Below are 20,597 nucleotides of genomic sequence, written 5' to 3'. Positions count from 1 at the left end.
CTTGTGCTTTAATTCACAGGGGTTGGAAATGACATTTCTGCATATGTTTCAGTGACAATATGAAACTGCTTTATTTCCTTGGAAGTGGTATCTATTTCTAGGTCCTGTAAAGCACTTGGTGATTGACGTACAAGAAACTAAGCAGATTATTCTTCTGTTGAAATATGCTGTCTTCTCTTTCATAAGTTTACATCCTGCTCTGTTTTCTTCGCTTGTCTGTATCTACCTCCACTTTCTCATATTTTGCAGTGTCATAAAACAGCAATCATTTCTTCAGTGCCTGTTATGTACCCAGCACAGGCCTCAGTCTGTACATTTAATCTTTACAAGAAATTGATAAATTCTGTCCTATAATCTTTTTATAGGTGAGAAAACTGAGGCTATTTTTGTTTCAATGCTGCATTTTAATGAAAATGAAATATTCTGGAGATTATTTTACCTCATAATTAGTCATGCAAATTTTAGTTAAAATGTAACCATGTGTTATGCTACTATGATAATAATCAGATGAATAGATGCCTTTTACATTTCTTAAGCTCTCAAGTGCTTAGGAAATGCTCTGCCTGGAAATGAGAAGCTTTCTTTGATTGCAAGACAAAATTCAATTTCAAAAAATGCTGGAGCTTAAAAATAAGATATTGTAGAATCAAGGATATCTGACAGATCTAGTTTTTCAATTCATGCATTTCTCTTGGTAACATAAAGTTACTGGGAACTTGAACTGCTGGCTCTTACATGTATACATTCAGAAAGTGTTATCTTTTGAACAGCTATTTAAAGCTTCTATTTCTCAAAATCCTGTGAGGAATTCTAGAGGCGTGACTAAGAACATAAATGCTAGAGCTGGTCACCTGACTTGCCACCTTAGCTTGCTACATGAATGTTGAAAAGTTACTTAAACTTTCTGAGCTTCAGTATTCTCATCCGTAAAGGAATATGAGGGTAATTAACAAAAGGGACTACATTAAAAACTCTATAAAATTGCACGTATTTCCGTGTAACAGAGTAAGTGCTAAATTTATTCATCAAAATTTAGTAACTAATAAAGAACACACATTTACTACATTTACTTCATTATTTATGAAATTATACTTAATGACTTTTTAATGCTTGAGTTTGTGCTTTCGATTTCATTAGTTGGTAGATGCATTTTAGTTTACTTTTTTTCAAGTCACAAAATCAAATGTAAACCCCAACTTTCAAACATAGACAATTGAGTGTAAGGAAATATGGAAGATTTTATTCATATCCTTGTTAAATGTCATGTAAAATATGAATAATTGTTTTTATGGGTTGCTAGGTAAGCTTTTATAATAGTACACCTTATGGTTTGATGTGCTCAGGTGTTTTGGCATCTCTCAAGTTCTTTGAAAAAATTTCAATAATCATCTTTTATTAGACTACTGGAATAATCTCCACTTCAGGTAGTTTTTAAATTTTTGCTGAGCTGTTAGCTGATAATGATCCTATGATTTCTTAAATCTCAAGATAACTTAGTGTCTTCTGGTTATGTGTAATGCTTATTCATAGTATTTAAGAATAAGATTTAGCCACTTCTATCAATAGTAATTTTTGTATATGATGGATCTTATGTGTTATAAGACATCAAACATTATATGCATTTGCTTCTTCTCTCCATTCCAATATTTCCTTCCTTAATATTCAGATATGAGTATTTAAAGCAAAATATTATTATTATTATTATTTTGAGACAAAATCTCCCACTGTTGCCCAGGCTGGAGTGCAGTGGTATGATCTTGGCTCACTGCAATCCCTGCCTCCTGGGTTCAAGTGATCCCCCGGCCTCAGCCACCCTAGTAGTTTTGCACTACAGACACCCACCACTATGCCCAGCTAATGTTTTTTTTTTTTTTTTAATTTTATTAGGGGTGGTGTTTCACTATGTTGGTCAGGATGGTCTCTATCTCCTGACCTAGTGATCTGCCCACCTCGGCCTCCCAAAGTTCTGGGATTACAGGCGTGAGCCACTGTGCCTGGCCAAAATAATATTATTTATGTTTTCTGTGTCCTTGCAGAAAGATGACTAATTGTCAATTGATACCTTAAGTACCACCTGTCTCAAGATGACTTATTTCCCAAGTGATTTCTTTAGTTATCAGAATCTTAGAAATCAGAAGAGGTGAAATTCTATTAGGAGATTTATTTGTATTTCTTTTGTAATGCAAGGTGAAAGCCCTGGGCATGCCTTAGATCAAGAAGCACCAGTCATTTCTAAACAGAAGCTAGAAATTATTAGGGATAAGTTTTTTGGCGGAATATTTATTTGGCTAATGATTTTTAATTCTATCAGCATTTGTTCAAGTATGGCTAGTTCTAAAATTATCTACTTCTTAGATAATCAAAATAATAGACACAATGTGGACTTTGAAGTTGTCCTACATAGCTGAGACCCTGAAGTGTCCATAGATTGCCATTCTCATTTGTCACGCTGTTGTTAGCTCATTGTGGTCCCTCACTTATAGGGAAAAGATTGAGCAAACTGTTTTTTGATTATAATTGATTCTCATTTTAATTTTGGAAATTTCTCACATTCTAGGCATTATAATTTATTTTTTTATATTAGTTTAGATTTGTTTTTAAGTAATACAATTAGGCTTACATTTTAGACAAATATATGCTTTAAATGAACACAAGTCTAAGCTACAAGCAAGTAGATTTTAAGCTGTTTATTTAAACACTTGATTTACTTATAATAGAAAAATTGATTTTTTAAAAATATACTGCTTTTTAGGACCAGGCATGGCGCCTCACGCCTGTAATCCCAGCACTTTGGGAGGCTGAGGTGGGTGGATTGCCTGTGCCCAGGAGTTTGAGACCAGTCTGGGCAACATAGTGAAACCCTGACTCTACAAAAAATACAAAAGTTAGTTGGGCATGGTGGCACTTACTTGTGGTCTTAGCTTCTCAGGAGGCCGAGGCGGAAGGCTCATTTGAGCCTAGGAGGTTGAGGCTGCAGTGAGCTGTGTTTGCCCCAGTGCGCTCTAGTCTGGGTGACAAAGCGAGATACTGCCTTCAAAACACAAATCTGCTTTTTAAAAGGTGGTGTTGTATCAATGAAGACATAAAATCACTATACTTTTTGTTTATTCCTGCAAATATTCATAGGAAGTAAAAGAGCACAGCTTATTAATATAACTTCAGACATACAGTGGACATTGCTTTGCTGAACTGGGTTTGGGGCTGGCAATTTCTGAATTACTGTATGTAAAAAGATAGAATTTGTTTTTTTTCTGAATGGGTGGGCACAGAGAAAAGGAGGAAGGGAAAGAGGAGAGAGTAGACAGTAGAAAGGAGGGCTGAGCCACGTGATGGGGTGTGTGGATGGTTCTTAGGAATAAGGCTCTAACAATGAGTTTTAAATTTTTTGCTGCTTTGAAGTATAACTTCTTCCTTTCTCCAAGATTTTTATTAAACTCTGCACCTACAAAGGACTTTTGTAAGTGAGTGTAGATCAAAGGGAAGGGCTAGAGGTGAAGTCATAGTAATTTAAATTTGACATTCATTTCCTTATTCTTTTTTAGTAATTAGAATAAAAGTATTCTCATTTTACCTCTTAAATTTTGAAATAAACATTAATATTACAGTATTCACAAATAGAACACAGTGAACTTATATCATTTTCAAGTGACACAAAAGCCATTTTAAGTCTCCAAGGAATGCATGGCAATGGTGTTCATGCAGCTGGTCATCCGCACCCGGCATGTGGTGTAACTCAAAGCCTGCAGTAGTGTTAACAGCTCTGAGTGCACATTTACACAACACCATAATGGCAGGAAAGTATGATCCATTGGCAACTCGCAGGCTGAGTTTATGTCACCAGCTGATTTATAGTGTACACTACTATTACCCTGTGTCACAGAACATAGAAGTCAGGCATCCATTGGCATGTAGTGGCTATATAACCATTTGACACCCCATCAAGCATTTGAAAGGAAAAGAGGATTTCAAGTGATATCAATGGTTTCAGCAGTCAAACTAGGTTGCACAAACTCTTCTTTTATTTGGTTTTTAATATATTAACCAGCAATGGTAATCTCTTGACATTGGGGCTTAGTTGTAGCGAGGTCACTGTATGTCCTTTCTGTAATATAGTACAGAGTTCCTCTCAATTGCTACAGCGTAGTAAAATTAAAATCGGATTATTCTTTTGCATGCAGAATCCCTGGATTTCAAAATGCAAATCTCAGGAGATTACAGTTAAACACTGTGCTTTTGACCTAATTTCTCCGATGGTTTAAATTTATTTATATTTTCATCTGCAAAATTTTATGCTTATAATTGTAAGCTTATACAATCTGTCTGATATTCTAGTTCATGGCAACTCAGTTGTCATCCCATTAGGTGACCTGGTGGGCTGCATGAATAATTACAGAATCAGTTACATGAATGCCTGCATGTACATGTATGAGTACATATTTAAAACTTAATAAATATAAATGCTAGCTTTAATTTACAATATATTGACTAATTTTGTGATAGATTAGTTTTGGACTATCTGTGTCATGCCATATCATGGTTTAAGACAACTGAAAATATTTTAGGATTGTTGTAAGAAGAGAAAACAGATAAAAATAATTTAGAATAAAACAATTTTACCAATTTTACCATAATATTTAGTGCCAGTTTGATCTTATGAAGAGATTCATACTATCTACAGTTTAAATTTTTGGATAATTTATTTCCATTTTTTGCTAACCAAATTTCCACAATTATGATGTAAAAGATATATATGACTTATTATTTCTGAAACCAAATATCATTTTTCTTTCCATTAAGGCAACTATGAAATTTTGTTGATAATAAGATTGCATTAGTTTAGATCTATTTGTTGCTATAATTTAGTTTTAGAAAGCAATGACTAGGAAAAATTATAGTCTGTTAGGAGAAGCATATATTTACATTTTGATGCATTAAAATAAACACTGATTTGTTCAATAAGAATTTGTATAAATAGTGTTATATTTGGTGTCCAATACGTGCACTTGTATATTCACAAAGAGGGCTCACCATGGAAAGATCTGTGGGGAGGTGAGATTGGCATCCTCATCTCCTGAGAACCACTTTTCCCCTGAGATGCTTCGTCGCTGTCTCTTCTTTGAAATATTTTAGCTGGAAAATGGCTTAAGTGAGTTACATGGGTATTATTCTGAAAGAAATACATGTTTATTATTTACTTAATGTTATGTAAGTATAAAATGGAGTAGAGCACATTTTCATGATTCCTGAAATTTTTGTTAATTTTAAATATGCATATTGATATATAAAAATATATAAGTAACCTGGTCTCCCTCTCTCTCTCTCTCTCTCTCTCTCTCTCCATATATATATATATATGTGTGTGTGTGTGTGTGTGTGTGTGTGTGTATAGACACATATATAGATATAGACACACACACACACACACACACACACACACATATATATATATATATATATGGAGAGAGAGAGAGAGAGAGAGAGAGAGGGAGACCAGGTTACTTATATATTTATATATATTAATATATATGTTTAAAACTAACAAAAATATATATATTATATAGCTCTCTATATATAATCTCTCTCTCCATATATATATATGTGTGTGTGTGTGTGTGTGTGCGCGTGTATATGTATATTATGTATATAGTATAAATATATAAATAACCTGGTCTCTCTCTCTCTCTCTTTCTCTCCCTCTCTCTCTCTCTCTCTCTCTCTCTATATATATATATATGTGTGTGTATATATATATATATATATATATATGTATATATATATATTCAAAACCAATGCCTGTGGCAATCTTAGTTGCTTGGCAAACACATTTCTGTTTCCAACCCCTTTCTTATGCATCCATTAGAAATCAGAAAAATCTGGCCAGGAGTGGTGGCTCATGCCTGTAATCCCGGCACTTTGGGAGGCCAAGGCGGGTGGATCACCTGAAGTCAGAAGTTTGAGGCCAGTCTCGTCAACATGGTGAGACCCTGTCTCTACTAAAAATATAAAACATTAGCTGGGTGTGGTGGCAGGCACCTGTAATTCCAGCGACTCCGGAGGCTGAGGCAGGAGAATCGCTTGAACCCAGGAGGCAGAGGTTGCAATGAGCCAAGATTGCGCCATTGCGCTCCAGCTTGGGCAACAAGAGCAAAACTCCATTTCAAAAAAAAAAAAATCAGAAAAATCTAATTTTTCACTTTCCCATCTTCCCCTGTGATCAAGAGTCACTATGGGACATAGTGCACAGATGCAAGTAGAGATATACTTGGAAAGATTTACTGGTGACGCCCCTTCCTTGTTCTTTTTTTGGATGCTGATACAGCGTTTGGTACTTTGAACCTGAGGTAGTAAACATGAGAGGAATACATCCAGAGTACTAGGAATCCAACCCCGCCAGCCCCTTCCCTGTACCTCTGTGGTCCCGCATGGTGGTCAGTAGCCCCAGCTGGCTGATGGACCCTTCAATTTCATCTAGTCTGAATGGGGCTGTGCTGCAGATGTAAAATATGCACTGAATTTTAAAGCCTTAGTATGAAAAAAAAGAGGAAAGTCACCTTAATAATTTTAACATTGAAAGGATATTTGGATATATTAGGTTAAATAAAAGGTATTATTAAAACTAATTTTATTGATTTCCTTTATTTTTTTAAATGTAGCTGCTAGAATGTTTTCTATATATGGCCTGTGCTTGTTTCTCATGTTATATTTCTGTTGGGCCACACTTCTCTCCATTTCTTTTTGTGTGAAAAAAAGCTCTATTTAGGCCCATAAAGTTAGGGCAGCTGGTTGTTTATGTCTGAAAGCTTTCCTTACTGCCACCAAATGCCATTTTCCAATTACTGAATAAGAGGATCATGGAAGTCATTGCTTAGTCTTTCCTGTACAAAAGAAGAGATGCTGTAGTTTTGATCAAACTCTAGTATAGGCTTTACTTTTTTGCTCATCTAATGCTACCTTCTAGTTGTTATTAGTTTTAAACATAGGTATGTTTTAAACAGTAAAATGTGGTAGATGTGGGTACACGTCTAGGCTCAACTTCTTATTGCCCACGGACATTAGGCAAGTTATTTAATCTCCCAGAGCCTCAGTTCCCCTAGTTTTAAAACAAGCAAGGAGGCCGGCCGCGGTGGCTCACACCTGTAATCCCAGCACTTTGGGAGGCTAAGGAGGATGGAACACAAGGTCAAGAGATCAAGACCATCCTGGCCAACATGGCGAAACCCCGTCTCCACTAAAAACACAAAAATTAGTGGGTCGTGGTGTCGCATGCCAGTAGTCCCAGCTACTCGGGAGGCTGAGGCGGGGAAAACTGCTTGAACCCGGGAGGCGGAGGTTGCAGTGAGCCGAGATCGTGCCACTGCACTCCAGCCTGGCGTCTGGCGACAGAGTGAGACTCTGTCCAAACAAACAAACAAGGTAATGCCTAACCTAATTTATAAGATTGTGTAAGAATTAAGTGATAGAGTTTATATGAAATGGGTGACTTGGTGCTTTGTACTTAGTTGTTGCTTAAGGTGTGGTAGCTTTTATTACAAAAAGGAAAATCTCAGGGTCTCTAGCCGTATTTGAGTCAATAAAGGAGTGGGTGGAGAGAAAGCTGCTAAGAAAATGTGTAGCTGGTCGTTGTATTGAGTGGTGAAAGCTTGATGTCAGGCTCAGGAGAACTCCCGGTGGGAGACCAAGCTTGATCCTCCTTGAGGGTCCTGCCAGAAGCTCCTCTCCTACTCTGAGCTATCGCCTTCTCCATTATCTCTTTCCACGGCCAGTGAAGTTTGGGATCCAGACTGCATAAAAGTTTGGGAATAGCAGAGCGGCACTAGCCAGGAAAGGAAAAGCAGGGTGATGATGAACTTACAGAAAAGGAGCTCATTTGTCTAAGGGAATATGTAGTTTATTTATTTATTTATTTTTTTTCTGAGTTCATCTATGTTGGCATGCATGGTTAAGAAAATAGTTTTGTTATTATCATAAATGTTTTAAAAGAAAAAGGGAAAGAAGTGTAGTAAGACCAGAGTAGTAATAGTATTAACGCTGATATGGGAGAGATGTAGACCTCTGGCAGGTACTCTTGGGAGAAAAAGGAAATCCACAGAAATACAACTACAATCATATCAATGCGTTTTCCCCACCCCACCACACACTCTACATGTGGTCCCCAAAACGCCCGATGGGTAGCAGTATCACGGCTGAGATACATGATTTAATAAGAGAGTCAGTGATCTTGCAGCCAGTATTTCACATGTGACATTTTAAGAAGAGCACAATTGTGAAAGAGAAGAGCTTGAAATGGATTAAAATTTAAACAATTCCCGATCAAATGGAACTGTTCTGGGAATAGTGCCAGAAAGTATTGTTGAATTGGTTTTAATACAAGCATTCTAAATGTATCCAGCTGAAAGTATTTACAGTTTTTTTTTTTTAAATTACATATGTGGGGATGCTGTATGGATTCCTTAAATACAATATTTATTCTTTAAAAAAAATCAAACCCTGCTCTTGGTGGCTGAGGATTCAGGGTATATAGTGTGTTTAGAATGCAGAATCACTGAATTTTAAGATGGATCCAAATCTTAGAGGTCAGTGAGTGCAATCCTGTTCCTCGTTGGCAGGGAAATGCATCCGAGGAAACTGAGGCTTATCATCAGTAAGCAAGTTTTACATCAGGGCAGAATACAGCTTTGCTCATGCCCAAGTGAGGGCCTCTTTTCACACCACACAGCTGCCTTGCAGGTAAACACCGTGACAGGCTGCCAGGGGCCTGCTCTCTCTACAAACAGACTCTTCAGTTAACCTTATTGGATAATAGCTGTGCCTTTCACAAGTGCCTGTGGTAAAATTTAAATTGTGGAAAGTAGTCATAAATGTAGAAGACATCTAAAGCATTGTCATGGGCTGGAGAAGTAGCTTGGCATTATCTATAATGTAGAGATCGTGTCTGTGAAAACAAACGGAAGGCTGTACAAGCATCAGTCAAGTCCGTTGCACATGCTATCTTGGTAAATGTCTGATTGATGTTTTGAAAAAAATAGTCCAGTGTCCGAGGATCTTGAGTCACCTCCCCACAGTAGAGGAGTGACACCAACAACAACAGCAACAACAAAAAGATACGACCTCCTCTCCCCATTCCTTCTATATAGAGAACAGTTGGATCGCAAAGAAAGATGCAGTAGGGCAAGAACACAACGTGTGTTCACTCTAGGTAAAGCATTCCATGTCTGGCTGGCACGCCTGGCTTCTCAAACACTCCTTTCAGCCTGTTTTGCCATAATAACCCCTAAGTCTGGCTAGCACCCATCCACCAGATTGCAGCCAGGAAAGGAAACCAGAGGCAGCTGCCTGCTGAGATCTCAGTCCACCATTGGCTTCCACTACAGAAAGATTGTGAAGTCCTGCTTTAGATGTGCTGGGAGCTGTGTCTCTTGCACCTGCAGACAGCTCTGGGCATTGAATTGCTCTCGCGGTGAGGAATGGGATGGCAGACGGGGGCTTGTTGGCAGTGCCCAAGCAGGGAAGAATTGATTTTGCTTGCTGCTGAAAAGCTAGTGGTAGAAGCACTAGGGAAAAATTGCAAACTGTTAAGGGACAATAAAGAGGCGGGGTATCAAACAGGAACTACTGGCTTATTTAAATACCAAATAAACAGTTAAAAGTCCAGCAAAATGTAAGAGGAATATAAATTATAGACCTCATTTTCAATATGAGGAAACCAGATTCCCTTCTATTTTGGAAAACTAAGAAACTAAGCCTTCTTCCCTGACAACCAAAACGAGTTTTCTTCAAGGACCTAAGCCTGTGTGTGTGTGTGTGCACGTGCAAACATGTGATAAATGCATGCATGAGTGTGAGAATGTGTGTATGAGTCTCTGCGCATCTATGTGGATATGAGTGTATGTGAATGTATGTGGGAACAAGTTTGTGTGTGTCTATAAGTGTATATGTGAGTGTTTATATGAGACAGTGTATGTGTAAATGTGTGATTGTGAGGATGTGTGTACAAGTTTCTGTGCATGTGTGTATATGACTGTGTGTTTGTTGAGTGTGAGAATAAGTGTGTGAGTGAGAATGTGTGTACAAGTTTGTGTACACACTTGTGTATATGAATGTGTATATGTTTGTGTGCATAAGTTTGTGTGTACATGTGTATATATGAGTGTGTGTATGTGTATAAGACTCACAAGACAAAAGGGCTTGCTTTCCTTAGCCAGTACACGTGCTGAATACATATGCTAAGACATTCCAAAGTGGCCTTTGTTTAAAAAGAAATGTGAAGAAAGAAACCAGGATATGGATAAAAGGTAATGGCTGAAGTCTTCTTACTATAATTATAGATAACGAGATTTCTGCCTATCCATATTATTGTTTTTATATCTTTTGCCTGGGGATGGTCTTTAGTTTGTTTTTGTATGTCTGATGGTACCTAATGTAATACCTTATGTTATAAATACTTGGTCAAATCAATAAAATGCACTCTGCCCATTACCGTTTTCCCATACACTGAAAGTCCACAATTATAGGTCCTGGTATTGGATTTCTATTTCACCTCTTGATTTGGTCTCAAGGTGGAGGTCCTTCCAATGTGGAAGCTAAAATCTCTTAATTCTGGGAAATATACTGAATCATCTTTTTGAACCTCATTTTCTCAAATTTTTTATTTTCTCTTTCTGGAGCTCTTGTTATTTATTGAATTTCCCATTGATGTGGTTTGGCTGTGTACCCACCCAAATCTCATCTTGAGCTGTAGTTCTCATAATCCCCACATGTGTTGGGAAGGACATGGTGGGAAGTAATTGAATCATAGGGGCGGTTCCTCCATGCTGTTCTTGTGATAGTGAGTTCTCACAAGATCTGATGGTTTTATAAAGGGGTCTCCCCCCACTTCGTTCTGCACTTCTTTCTGCTGCCAGTGAAGAAGGATGTGTTTGCGTCTCCTTCTGCTCTGATTGCATGCTCCCTGAGTCCTTCCAGCTATGCTGAACTGTGAGTCAGTTAAACCTCTTTCCTTTAGAAATTACCCAGTCTTGGTTGTATCTTTGCTAGCAGAGTGAGAACAGACTAATACACCCATATTGGTAGTCTATTGTATGTACCTCCTGTGTCTTATTCCCACCAAGTGCATTTTCTGAGAGATCTCTGAAGCTTGATGAATGCATTTGATGAATTCATTTATGACATCCTATTTTTTAATGAGAGTTTATTTTTTTTTAATTTCGTTTTATTTTTTCTCTGAAATTTTTTCTCCTGTTTCAGTGATTGCCTCTTTGATCTCTGAGGATGTTAAGTATAGTTTAAGTTTTTTCTGCTTTCTCTTTGTCTCCAATTTTTTCTCTTCTATCATTTGTTAGAGGCGTTTCTCTAATGTTGGGTGATTTCTTGTTATCTGCTAATATTTGAAATTTAGGTGGTAAAAAGCTGATTAGAAATTCTCTCTCTGTGTGTAAATGTACCAAGATAATTTATTGAGTCATATGGGCTTCCTATAGTGTGCTGAGCCTGGACTGTTTCACTGAACTATTTCATTATTAGAAGGTTTTTGTTTTATTTTTTCTTTTGAGATAGTTTCCTGAGAGAGCAGTTCTCCAGTGTTCTATATGTGGTGTATTAGTCTGGCTTTCAGTGTGCTCAGTGCCAAGTGGGAACACAGTGATTTGGGAGTCATCCCTTCATATGTAGACATTCACTGAATCATCTAGGTTTCCGTGTGGTATCCTACCCTCAGCTCTACCCAGAGTCCCAGGGGCTTGGTTTCAGCTTCTTCAAAGAGACATCTCTTGATTTCTATGGTGGAAGAAAGTCAGTCACCCAGCTGCATATGGGGGATAGGGAGGTCTGATAGGTGCAGCACACCCTCCATCCTTTTCTTGAGAGCTGCCCAGTGCCTCCAGTTCCTGGGATCCCCCGAAGTTCTGTAGCAGCTGAGACCGCCTCCTCCACTGGACAGTTTGGTTTCTCTTTCTCCTGTTCTGGTGTGGGAAATCAATCACCACATTCTCGGATTTCAAAATTTTTCCAGTCGTCTTTTCTCCAATTTTCCTATCCTTTGTGTTGCCACTTTCTTGCCACGCTCATAACACTTTATATCTGCTATTTTAGTAAAATATGGTTAGTGGACAAAGTAAATGTGTCTTTCATCAGTCATGTTTTAGTGGAATACATCCCCAAAATACAAAGTCTGGGTCAAGAGCATGAATAGATTGAAAACTGTTGGTTCATTTTGCTCTTTTGAAAAAGCCTTATTTACTTTGTTAATAATGTTTTTAATAGTTTTGCCTATAGGTTCACTTTATTACAGAATCATACAGCATATATACTCTGAGTCTGGTTTTTTAATTTTAATATTATGTTTCCGAGATAAATTCATATGATTTCATTTATCTGTCAATTGTTTATTCTCAAGGATATATATTATATTATGGGAGGACAATTTATTCATTAATCTAATTATTAATGACCATTTGTAGTTCTGTGTCTTAGGATATTAAAAATATTTATGCCATTTTTAAAAATTTTATCTATGAAATTTAAAATTTTATAACTGTTCTTTTAGTAAAATATGATTAAGGAACAAGCACATGTGCCTTCCATCAGCCATGTTGTACTGGAATAGATCCCCAAAAGACATGAATATATTTAAAACTATTGACACATATTGGCATTCTTGAAAAACTTATTTTGTAACAGCTTTGTTGAAGTATAATTGACATCCAATAAGCTGTACATATTTAGAGTGCACAATTTCATAAGTTTTGACATGAACATGCTTGTGAAACCATCATTACAGTGAAAAAATAATCATATCCATTAATTCCAAAAGTTTTTCTGTACCCCTAGAGCATTGTATTAGTAGATGGTATTGGAGAGAATTAACATCTTAACACTGGTGAATCATCTGACTTATGAACATGATGTTTCAGATCTTTAATTTCTCTTGGTACTATTTTGAAATTTGTAGTACACAGGACTTGTACTTTTGTTTGGGGCAAATTTATCCCAAGGTACATCAGATTTGCTGAGATGATTATAAATGGTAATTTTTTTAAATTTCATTTTTTATTGTTCGTTTCTAGTGTATAGCAATACAACTAATTTCTCTGTATCAATGTATCCTGCACCATTGCTTAACTTATTTACTGGTGCTTTCTACATAAACATCTAGGTTGTTTTTAAATAAAAGCAATTTTACTTTTATTTTTTCAGTCTGGATATCTCCCACTTCTTTATCTGCCCTAATTACATCCGTCAAAGTATCCAGCACAATAGTGGATAGAAATACAGAAGTGAATGTTCTTGTCTTATTCCTGATCTTAAGAGGAAAGCATTCCACCTTTCACCATTAGGTAAGATGTTAGCTGCGGGCTTACCATGGATGTCTTCTGTCAAACTGAAGTTCTCCTTAATTATGAGCTTGTCAAGAGTTATCTTTTCTCTTTTAGTTAAGAATGGGTATTGGATTATATAAAATGCTATTTTTGTGTCATACAGTTGTTCAGATGGATTTTCTTTTTTAAGTTTGTTAATGTGGTGAATTAAGCTGATTGGTTTTCAAATATGAAAATTGCTTTGCATTTCTGGGATAAAACCCACTTGGATATAATATATTATTCTTTTTATGTACTGTTGCAATCTATTTGCTAGTATTTTGCGTAGAAATTTTGTATTTGTATCATGCGGGATATTGTTTTGTAGCTTTCTTTTCTTGTAATGTATTTGTCTTTTCTTGTAATGTATTTTGGAATCAGAGTGATACTGGCTTCACAGTATGAATTGGGCAGAATTCACTCCTTTATAATTTTCTGGAAGAATTAGTAAAGAATTGGAACCATTCCCCCTTTAATGTTTTACATGTATCATCAGTACGCCAGTGTGCCTGAAATTGTCTTTGTGGGAGGAATTTTAACTGCAAATCTAATGTATGTCATAAACACAGGGTTATTAGGTTATCTATTTCTTTTTGAGTGAGCTTTCACAGTTTTTGTTAATTCAGGAATTTGTCCATTTCATTTACATTTATAGGCAGAGATTCATTTAAGTTGTGAAATTTATAGGCAGAAATTCATTTTTGATAATCCCTTGTTATAATTTTAATGTCTATAGAAACTTCGGTGATGTGATCTGTCTCATTCTTTTTATTATTATTATTATTTAAGACCTTTATTAACAGATGCTTGCAGTTTGTTGACTTTTTTGAAAAAATCAAGTTGTAAACTTTTATTACAAATTAAAAATGAAGTTCTTAAAAATCTCAACTTGACCAGATGTGAAACAATTTAAAAACCTTTAAAGGCGTATTGAGAAAAATCAGGCTTTTTTTTTTTTTTTTTTTTTTTTTAAGCACGTTTGTTATTACCAAAAAGAGACATCTTTAGGTAAAAATAATAAAAACCCCATGCTGTATAGATAATGCAGATAGTTCTGTTTCTGTGGTCAAAGGGCAAAAGCAAGCACTTAAGGGCTTTAGCTCCAAACTTTTGTTCATTTCTTATTGCTGGAGTTTCTCATTTCTTCTTGTTGGATGACTAGACCGGATGATGGTAGAGATGGTAAGCCGGCATTTACTCAGCCCCGGCCTGCTCAGCCTCGGGAGTAAGGGGACGAATTCTCAGCTGGTGGATCGGCTGCTTTTGTCTCTTTGCCATCTTGTGGTTTAGGGTTTTCTGGGCGTCTGCGTCGGTAATTGAAGTTGCGACAGTACCCACGTTGAGGTGGCTGCTGACCTTGGGTCTCATCTCCTTGATTTTCTTTATCCTCTTCATTGCCGTCCTCTCTAGGCTGTCTTTGGCGAGGAGGGCCCCTGCGGAATCGTGGTCTACATCCCGATCCATATTCGGCCTCACTGGTCTCCCTTGTTCTCCTGCACCTGGTTGTCAGCACCCTCCATCACGTCCCCCTGCACAGGAGGGTTGGACTACTGTGGTCGACGCCCATAGGGTCCGCATGTGGTGAGGTGGGAACCTTCGCCTGCGCTCCCCACTCTCACTGTTCTGGTCATTTTGCTGGTAATTGGGTGGAGGACCCTACGACGTGGATAGCTCTGTAATGGCTGCGGTCTGCTGCCTTGAACTGGAACGCCACCGGGACCTGTAGCACTTGCTGCCTCCGCTCCCTTTTCTCCTTCATCCTCACGCCCCGCAGTCTCCATCTCCTACCCTGCCAAGGTCCTTCCTGGGTTATTCTTCTTCGCGGCAGTCCGTGTACTGACACATCTTCCTTGGTCATTCCTGTTGATGAAACCATATCCGTCTCTCACGCTGAACCGTTTTACTGTTCCCAAAGCCTTCGTTGCGATGGCCTTGGTGTCCCCGCCGCCCGGGCCACCCTCCCTGCCGCTGCCCGCAGTGCCGGGCTCGGTGTCGCTGCGCTGAGGGCGGGGGCGGCGGCTGGGTCCGGCCGCGCTGCTCGTGGCTGCGGCGACGGTGACGGGGGCGGGCTGCGGTGGGAACTAGGCCGGCGGCCGCGGGGCTGCCCAGCGCTCTCTGGGGTCCGCGCTCCGCTCCCGCTACCGATCGAACCCGATCTGTCTCATTCTTAATATTGGCTTGTGTCTTTCTCTTTTTCCCTCCCAATATGTCTATCTGAATTTCATAAATTTTATTGATCACATCCAAGAATCAGCTTTTTATTTTATTATTATTACTATTTTTGAGACAGAGTCAGTCACATAGGCTGGAGTACAGTGGCACGATCTTGATCACAGCTCACTGAAACCTCCTGCTCCCGGGTTCAAGTGATTCGTATGCCTCAGCCACCAGAATAGCTGGGCTTACAGGCGTGCTACCCCATGTCTGGCTAATTTTTGTATGTTTAGTAGAGACGGGGTTTCGCCACGTTGGCCAAGCTGGTTTTGAGGACTGCGTTCGAGTGATCTGCCCGCCTTGGCTTCGTGCTGTGATTACAGGTGTGAACCACCGCGCCTGGCCTCATTACTTTTTCTCTACCGATTTTTCTCTTTTATTATTTTATTGGCTTCTGCTCTGATTTTAATTATTTCCTTTCTCCTTACTTTGGATTTTATTTGTTCTTCTGTTTATAGGTCTTAAGGTGGAAGCTAAGTTAACTAATTCAAGACTATTCATTTGTTCTAATACAGGCATTTAATACTCAGAATTTCCCAACGACTGCTTTGGTGACATCTCACAAATTTCAATTTCAACTTTCTATTTCACTATTTTTAAATATTTAAATTACTTAAGGTTTTTATGGTACACAATACCTTGCATTTGTCTAAAACTTTACACTTTTGGGATGTAAAAAATTACCTCATTTTATTCTCAAAATAAGTTAAAATTGGCTCTTCTATCCCCAGTTGAACAGTCGGCAAATATTTGTTAAATGCCCTCCTTTGTGCCAGGCACTAGGGATGTGGTAGCTACAAGACGATATTGCCTCCGTCAGGGAGTTTATTTTAGTGGAATGAGTATTTTTAAAAATTTATTTTATTGCATTTTAGGTTTTGGAGTACATGTGAAGAACATGCAAGATCGTTGCATAGGTACACACGTGGCAGTGTGATTTGCTGCCTTCCTCCCTATCACCTATATCTGGCCTTTCTCCCCATGCTCTCTCTCCCCAACTCCCCGTTGCCCACTGACCCTCCCCTATTCCCCTCAACAGACCCAAGTGTGTAGTGAAAATCTAGGCAAAACCATTCAGGACATAGGCGTAGGCAAGTACTTCATGACCAAAACACCAAAAGCATTGGCAAAAAAACCCGAAATAGACAAATGAGACCTAATCAAACTTCACAGCTTCTGCACGGCAAAAGAAACAGTCATTGGAATGAGTATTTTAAAAGCGAGATGCAGAGATACCATGAAATTAAGTGGCTTGCTGATCACACAGTGGTATGTGCTAAATCCTTAGTCTCTTAATCCTAAGTCAGAGTTCCTTGTTTTATACCACAGTATTTCAGAATAATTTTTTTTTTCATTAAATGTAAAAATGTAAGGGTATTACTAAAACATATGTGCATTATTAAAGCAGAGTAATATAAGGAATCCTCAATAAAACCACTGGCTACTGTTTACTAAGCTGATGTGAAGTTGACTAACTCTGTTACTATAAATTGAATGAGAAGAAGAGATGTGATGTAGATGGGTGTTTATACTACCTGACTGGGAAAAGAACTATCCCACTGACACACATTCATTTAGGGCAAATAGCTTTACTTTTATGGTTCTCAGTTTATACTTCAAAATAATTGAGATTAGATCAAATTTTGTAATTCATATTTCTTCTGATTTTTAGATACTAAATTAAAATTTTAATATTTTTAAAGAATTCACTATGATGCTTTATTCTTTATTGCAGATTCAAAAATAAAATAAGATACAATACTTTCACTAAATCAATCTAGCCATGGCAGCAAGACATACACATGAAATATTTTAAAATGCAAATATGAGTGATACATCTAATAAGGTCATGGAACAACTGGGGTTAATTTTGCCTCTCTGAGAGACTTTTGAAAATAATATCTGCAGATACTTTTGGTGATCACTATTTGGGAGTGACTCCCATTGATATCTAGTGGGTAGAGGCTAAGAATGTTGCCAACCATCCTGCGAGGCACAGAAAAGCCCCCACAAAAAATTGCACACACAAAATTACCTGGACCAATGTTGAGACTGAGAAATACTGCTCTAAAAATTCAGAAATAAAAAACACCGTGGTAAGAAAAGATCAGGGAAGTTTTGTCGAGAAACTCTGTTTTTCCAGGACCCCTTGGCATGATTACATCTGGAGAACCACAGCATGAACAAGGTTATGGAGAAAGGCATCAGCATTGTGCATGTGGGGAGCAATGAGAAGCCTTGTGCAGTGGAGTGGAGGGCTCACATATCAAATAGAGAGTGAGTTCGGTGCTATATTGTGGAGAACCTCAAATGTCAGAATAGGGACTTCTTGTTTTATTTATTAGACAATGGGGAGCCATTCAATGGGTGTACTTTAGGGCAAGCAGTGTTTTAGTTAGATTAGTCAGGCAGCGGTCTGAGCATCTGTTGTAGTGGAAAGGCTGGAAGACAATCAGGAGGTTGTTATAACAATCCAACCTTGAGGTCTTGAGTATTAATTCAAGCAGAACTTTACTTAACTATGATGCTTGTACCACAAATCCTTGTCTAAAAGCAATTACAGATTACAGTAAAGCCATCCGGCAACGGTAGCACCAAATTACGTTTCATACAATTGCATAAACAATGAGGACTAGTTTATAAATTACATGGATTAGTTAAGATGTGCAATTTTGCTCATGTGTTTATATCGTGTGTTTGGTATGCTTCAAAAAATTGTCATTTTACTTCACAAACCGAAGCATAAAAAATATCATCTGCTAACATGGTAGGTTTTATCACTTTAATGCTGGGTCCTTTCTGTCTCTGGTTCCTGTGTCCCCTCTAGAACAATATTCCATAAACGCTGAGCTCTGTGAAGCACAATGACAAATACATTGCTTTGTAAGTTTGCTGTCTTGATTGTTTCCACTTGCCTAAAAACAACCACCAAAAAAAGTTCATCCTTCAGGTTTTCAGTGGGAGGTGAGGTGAAAACATTGGGAAGTTATTTTGATGCTTATACATTTAATTATTGACTTATATTAGTAAGATTGGTACAAGCAGCAATATTTTTCCTCCTTCATTCTCTGGTTTTCCATGGCTCTGATGGAATAGCTAACCCTAGTTCTATCACTGTAATTAATGCATTAGAGCTTATATTTGTACCAGAAAATTGATCATTTGAGTCTGGAAGAAGCAGTCTTGGGACCATCATTGCAAAAGTAAGTTGTTCTACCCAGTTACGGTAGAACAACTACCTTGTTAACCCTGTTTGTAGTCGAGTCTTAATAGATATTAAAGGTGTAGATCATCTACCTAAATAAAAAACAGAAAGAGGCGAAAAGAAAAGATATTTATTTGGGAATAGAGCATTGTGATGAAAATATGTATGCCATAGTGAACTATGTGTAAACTCAGGGATAAAAGGTTTTTTCTTTTTAATGAGAAGGATTACATAACTGTTTTGAAATAATTACCCTTGGCTACAAAGATTAATAATTAAGGTAACAACAGTCTCAGACTGGACAGACGGTGGGCAGATGTCTTTGCAGAAGCATTTTTTTTGTGTGTAATGTTGTGATTGCCTTTGTGCAAGGTTGTGGTTATTGTATAATCTTTTTTGTTGTCAGGCATAGAAATGTGAGAGCCTCCTTTTCCTGGCTTTATTTGTTAGGGTTTTCTTAGCATTCGTGACTCCATTTTGAATCTGACAACGTTCACAAATAAACAAATGAATGGATGGAAGATGCTCAGTATAGCGTGGCAAAGATGCTAGAATTGATTTCTGGCTTTATCAACCATTAGCTATAGGGAGGAATAAATTTTTTAAAATGGGAAGGAAAGGTAAATATTCTCTTTCTTTGCTATTAGAAATGATGTTCTAAGAAATTTTTATTTTAGAAAATCAGCTCCTTTCAAACACTGGCTATTGTGGAGATATTCATGCCTGATTTAAATCTAAATTTAAATCACAGAGCATAAAATGGATAACTGACTTAGTTATTTGAGTTAAAACTTTCTTTCATGATGAATATGCCTTTTGAAAAATTAAATAAGCTATGAATTAACTTTTCTATGAAGAAAGTGTTACCATAGCCCTCCCTTATCCACAGACGCTCTCACCGCAGTCCCGGTTAGCTGTGGTTAACTAGGATCTGAAAATATTAAATAAAAAATTTCAGAAATACAAATTCATAAATTTTAAGTTGTATGTCATTCTGTGGTGTGTGATAGACTCTCACCCTGTCCAGACCAGGAATCTTCCCTTTGTCCAGCATTGCCATGCTGGATAGTTCACCCACCTGCTGGTCATCTAAGGGCCATCTTAGTTATCAGATCAACTGAGGTGGTACTTTGCAATGCTTATGTCGAAGTCACCTTTATTTTACTAAATAATGCTCCAAAAAGCACGAGTAATTATCCTACCAACTCAGATATGCCAAAGAGAAGCCATAAAGTGTTTACTTTAAGTAAAACGGTGAAAGTTCTTGACCTAATAAGGAAAGAAAAATAATGGAGTGTGGGGTTGCTAAGATCTAAGGTAAGAATAAATCTATCTGTGAAACTGTGAGAAGGAAAAAGGAAATATGTGCTAGTTTTTCTGTTATATCTCAAACTTTACAGTACATATAGGTTTTGGTGCTATATGTGGTTTGAGGCATCCACTTGGGTCTTGGATTATATTCTCTGTGAATAAAGGGAGACTACTGTATTGAAATAATTTATGTAACTAAACAGCATGCACTGACCTGTAAACAAATTCAAGGAAAACTGCATTCCAGTGATTATTCTGCTGGTAAGGACAAATTCCCATCCAGCGGACCATTCCATTGATGTGAACACAATCTTAATCTGTGATAGGACTTTGCCTAGCATAGAGAAGACAAACTAACCAACAACTCGAGGAAAGATAAGATATACAAGTGTCAATGCATATGTGCACTGAAATAACACCATTAGCACTAATTTGTTTGAAGATGCTGCTCACAGTATTTCTTTATTTGGTTTCTATGTGCCTGAAATGTGGTTACTTTAGAGCCTGTTCATGAA

General features: G+C 37.6%; 1 pseudogene; it reads right to left on the bottom strand.

The window, feature by feature from the left end:
- Positions 1-14,531: 14,531 nt before the first annotated feature.
- LOC119473564 lies at positions 14,532-20,373 on the bottom strand (annotated as a pseudogene).
- Between the last annotated feature and the right edge of the window lie 224 nt (positions 20,374-20,597).

Source organism: Cebus imitator, unplaced genomic scaffold, assembly GCF_001604975.1.
Source record: "Cebus imitator isolate Cc_AM_T3 unplaced genomic scaffold, Cebus_imitator-1.0 Scaffold168, whole genome shotgun sequence".
NCBI classification, from domain to species: domain Eukaryota; kingdom Metazoa; phylum Chordata; class Mammalia; order Primates; family Cebidae; genus Cebus; species Cebus imitator.
This window is presented reverse-complemented; position numbering and strand designations above follow the sequence as displayed.